Source organism: Crotalus tigris, unplaced genomic scaffold (genome assembly GCF_016545835.1).
Source record: "Crotalus tigris isolate CLP2741 ecotype Arizona unplaced genomic scaffold, ASM1654583v1 scf7180000017987.690289119674:8195010, whole genome shotgun sequence".
Lineage (NCBI taxonomy): Eukaryota > Metazoa > Chordata > Lepidosauria > Squamata > Viperidae > Crotalus > Crotalus tigris.
Genome location: NW_024096758.1, coordinates 5,218,057 through 5,222,874, shown reverse-complemented (window position 1 = coordinate 5,222,874; position 4,818 = coordinate 5,218,057). Strand labels below are relative to the sequence as shown.

Sequence of the window (4,818 nt, the reverse complement as noted above, 5' to 3'; positions counted from 1 at the left end):
TCCGCTGGTCCCAGCCGGGGCTCAGCGTTCTTTTCTCTTGTGCTGATCTCACCCCGAGATCAGCGGATGCCTCCGCTCGCCCCAGGCAGTCGCACAGCCATTGGCAGAAGCGCATGACGGTCGGTTCCGATTGGCTCCCTCCACGGTATGCAAATCAATCCTACCCTTTGGTTCAAAGTGTTCTTTCCCTCTTTTTTATAGGACTTCTCCTCCCCCCCCCCCAGCCCAGGAAGTACGGCTCCCAGTCTAGCGGGTGCCCGTCCAATGCCACCCACCCTTTTCGTCTTTGGAGCTCAACGGTCGCTGAACTCCCGGCAGAGGAAGTAAGGCCGGCCTGAATCGTACCTGCCAACAAGACGTATCTAGAACTGCTGTTCGGGAAAAAAAAACGTGGGCAGCCCCGTTGCAAATGAAAAGGTTGCTTTCACAACCTTTTGAGATAGAACAATACAATAATCATAAAGTATCTGGTTTTACCCAATAGGCTAAGCTGCAGAAAACCAAACCAAGGGTGGCATGAGGTGAGAATGCACCCACTAACTGACTGCAATTGGGGATTGTATAAACAGATGTTCTGTGCATGGCTTGCCAGTTGGCTACTTTGTGAAAGTTTTGACCCTGGTCACAGATATAAAGCAAGAGTTGGAAAGAAGGAATACATATCCAGTCAACCAATGCCAGGGTCCTGGATCTATTCCAATTTCAGTGGTTTAAAAGAACCTCCCTCATTTCAGAGGTTTCTGTGCCATTTAGAGCCTGATCTAAATTACAGAAATTGCAGAAAAGTGGGATGGCATGTCTCCACAACTGACACTCCAGCAAGAAGCCTTCTATTTTGGTGTTTACTGATTGTTTCCCCACATGTAAATCCAAATGTAAATACTTTCCAGGGATCAATATCCTTGAGAGATTTGGATCATAATGGACATCCTCCTCTGTTCCTTCTACCACCATTGCTGGTCTCAGCCAGGGTTCAGCGTTCACTCCTGTCCTGCTGATCTCATCCCAGAAAGAGAACTGAAAGTTAATGTAACCATCACAATCTTTATTTAATACTTGCAGGAGTAAATATGCAGTGCTCCCTGGGACGGACACCAGGTATGTATGCAATGTTCTGGCATGGCATCTCTGCGCAGGGGGTGAATTTGACCTGAGCATTCTTTAATCAAAGGTGCAAAACAGACTGTCTATTAAACATCTATGGGAAACTAACTTATCAGCTTGTGAAATACCTTCCCTGTAACTCCTCTCTGCACCTGGCATTTATTTCCATGTACTGTATATTCCCGGGCCACAGTATGCATGTACTATTTTTTTATAATAAAAGCCTATGCAGTGGTTAAATATGGCACTAGCTTGGTCCAGGTATACTGGTGCAGGGTAAATGAGTAGACTTGAACAAATTAATGCAACAAATAGATTATTTCAGTTCCTTTTTGCTGCAGCGGACAAAAACATTTGTTCCCATATAAACAATGACAGCTGAATATGTGCCTTTTGGAAGCCTCTCAGGCTGTTTTCTCCCCATATGCTTGTTTAGGAAAGGAGAGGCATCCAACCCAAGGTGATTTAAGATTCTTAACTTTGATGATTAACAGCTGCAGATGTGCCTCTCTCTGTTACACGCTCTGGAAAGAAGAAAGAAGCGGCTCTGGAGCCCTCAGGAAAATTGGAGAAAGGGCAGCACTTCTCCAGAAGATCCTGCAGGTTTCCTTGTGAGTTATCTGTTCACCAAGTAAGTGGGTGAAGGTACTACTATCAATGTTTTGTTTGATTAGTTGCACCAATAAACAAATTGAAGCTAGCTTTATTTTTTTAAAATCTACTCTGTTGGCAGTTGTTTTCTAAGGCTAGAGATATAAACCATTCCTTCACGGTGATTTATAGTGTTTTCACATATACTGCAATGATATAAGCCTTGTCTTTCTTTTCTTTTCTTTTTTGGCATAATTATGGTTGGGAGACTCTAGTCTAGGAGATGCTATAAATTGCTAGTGGGAAAATGAATAGAAAGATCCTTTTTCTGACAAAAATTCAGTGGGCTGAGAAAAGGTCTCCTTTTTTTCTGCAGGTAAAATATATGTCTCACTACTCAGTTTGATCCCTACGTCCATCATCTACTTCCATATATTGTGCTCCTGCTAATAAGGCAGCTACACAAGAGACCTCTCTGGGAGGCTGTAATGTTCAACGCTATTCCCAAACAACTATTTTTATTTGCAATAAACTGAAATTATGCAGAACCTGTACCAGAAATTTCCCTGTCAATCTCAGCAAGTAGAGGAGTCTCAGTAGGCCACAGAGTAATACCTCTGGCACAATTTTCAGTTTCTTTAGAGGCATAAAAGTGCATTATAAATGTTCAAGCAAGAAATTCAGGAGGAGGGGCATAGATTTCTTTTTAGTACAAGGATACTGTATCTAACAGTCAAGAAGGATTAATAAATAGCAATAGCATTTAGACTTATATACTGCTTCATACAGTAATGCTTTACAGCTCTTCTAAGCTGTTTACAGAGTCAACATATTGCCCCCAACAATTGGGGCCCTCTTTTACCGACCTCAGAAAGATGGAAGGCTGAGTCAACCTTGAGCTAGTCAGGATCAAACTCCTGGCAGTGAGCAGAGTTAGCCTGCAATGCTGCATTCTAACCACTGCACAATGCATCTAAATCAGATGCTTCGGTAGCTATTGATTTTATAAATATTTTTATATCCTGAATCATAGATGTTAGGACTACCAAGTACTTCAGTTTTAAAATAAAATAAAAAATTATTGAAGCATGCAAGGTTGTAAGAATAATACTTATCCATCTTTTCCCCAGGGGCACAAGTACCATTTACAAGCTACAGTGCTTATGCTTTCATGAGAGCCAGTGTGGTTGAGAGGCTAAGGTTACTAAGGTTCACTAGAAATCTGGAAGGATTCCATAGCATTGTGACTTGATTGGTTGCAATGATTAATGATGATAAGGAAACTGGGAACTGAGATGTGGTTGGTCCTATCACCTTGACCTTCCTAGATCTCGGCAGTTTTTGATATCATCAATGATAGTATCCTTATGGACCCATTGTAGGAATTGGGAAGGGAGACATGGTGTTCAGGTAGTCCTCCATGGTCAGTTTTAGTTTTAATCATATTGATAGGAGGATAGAAGTTGAGCCCAGACCCCGTGATTTACAGCATGTCTCAAGGCTCAACTTTTCCCCCCTGCTGTGGAACATCAACATAAGGATGGTGGGGGAGGTCTTCCATTCATTTGGAGTCATGTATAATCAGAATGCTGATGATATCTGTTGCATATCTTGTCCCTGAGCAACTAGGTCAGTGGTGGTGAACCTATGGCACATGTGCCAGAGGCGGCACTCAGAGCCCTATCTGTGGGCACGCGTGCCAAGCCCCGGAGATGGCAACCATCCCTCTTTAACCAGCCGCCTGCTAACTCGCCGAAGTCAGATGCATCCCGGCATGGCTGGTTTTCCTCTCCCCTGTTCTGTCCCTCCTGGCCTCACGTGCTCTCCTTTTCCCGGGCACGACCCACTGCATCGCCTCCTCAGCTGTCGGCCACCCGTCCAGCTCAGAGGTGGCTTCTCTGAACTGCTGGTGGTGGGCTGCGGAGCCCCAGAGTGTGCCGGTTGAGGGGCCAGCAGGCTGTGGCTGCTGACGGACACTGTTGGCCCCCATGCACTGTTGGCCTCCATGCACTCGCTGGCCTCTGTGTGTGTGGGCCAATGGTGTCAGGCAGCAGCCGCCCTGGCCCCTGCCTCGCCTTGCCCTGTGACAATGGCACCCCCACCCTGGTTCGCCTTGCCTCGCCTCACCCACAAGATGAGCCTCCTGCCCACCGCCCCAGCTGCCAGAGACCCCTAGATCTCCCCCAACCCTGCCCATTCCCCACAGGCTTCCCTCCCCATGAGCAACATCAAGGTGACCATACCCACCATGGCCACACCTACCCAGTCTGCCATGACCATAGTCACACCCACCTAGTGTGCCACGCCCACCTGGCACCCGGCGATAAATAAGTGGGTTTGGGGTTGCAGTTTGGGCACTCGGTCTCTAAAAGGTTTGCCATCACTGAACTAGGTGATTCTGTCCATTAGGTATAAGCCCTTTGGGACAGTATTCTCCCCAAAGATCCATATAACGCCCACCTTCAAATGATCTTTAAATATTTTTTTTCTCAAGCATTGAATTAAGATGTTTCAGGCTGGTTCGTTTTAATTGAGTAGGTGTTGATGCGGAAATAACGTTGATCCTCAGATTATTACTGCTTTTTATATCATGTTTTTTCTTTTAACTTTATGAAGCTCAGTAGTTATTTTGGAATTAGGTGACCTAGAAATTTAACCAATAAACAAACAAAAAAGTTATCCCAGTTTCTTTTTTCTATGTCTGGTTCCATTGTCTTCCTTGAAGCTTTGCTGCCAGAGAGTTCTATTGAACCAAGATAAGTTGTTGTCTGTTAAGAGGACACTGACAAGCATTGACCTGAGAGAATTCTGGTTACAAAATTAACCAGGTCAGGTCAGGAAAATTAGGCCACTTATTGAGCAAATCTTATAGAGCATTTTGGAGTCTGTTATGACGTATTTCTTAGTTTATACAATCATATTAAAACACAGTTTATAAACCATAATGAGATGGCTCTTAAATTAAGTTAATTAAAAACTAAACAGACTACATCAAGACTTATTGCAGGAATAGGCAACCTTTCTGCAGCCATAAGTCACATTTTGCGTTTTAATAGGGTCAGTCTTTGGGAATTACAGATGTTATCAATACAATGAACTGTTGAAATTTAAAAAGTTGATAGT

At 44.1% G+C, this 4,818-nt stretch overlaps 1 protein-coding gene across 3 annotated transcripts in view; it reads left to right on the top strand.

The window, feature by feature from the left end:
- The first annotated feature begins 55 nt into the window (after nt 1-55).
- Nucleotides 56-4,818, top strand: part of LOC120309158 (cGMP-dependent protein kinase 2-like) — a 59,777-nt gene continuing 55,014 nt past the window's right edge. The window contains exons 1-3 of one of the 3 annotated variants that reach the window (XM_039346091.1): nt 56-145; nt 1,063-1,098; nt 1,599-1,735. The gene's annotated coding sequence lies outside the window, so the exon portion shown is untranslated. Of the gene's footprint in view, nt 146-248; nt 522-1,062; nt 1,099-1,598; nt 1,736-4,818 lie in introns of those variants that run through there. The other 2 variants (XM_039346089.1, XM_039346093.1) reach the window with 2 other exon arrangements.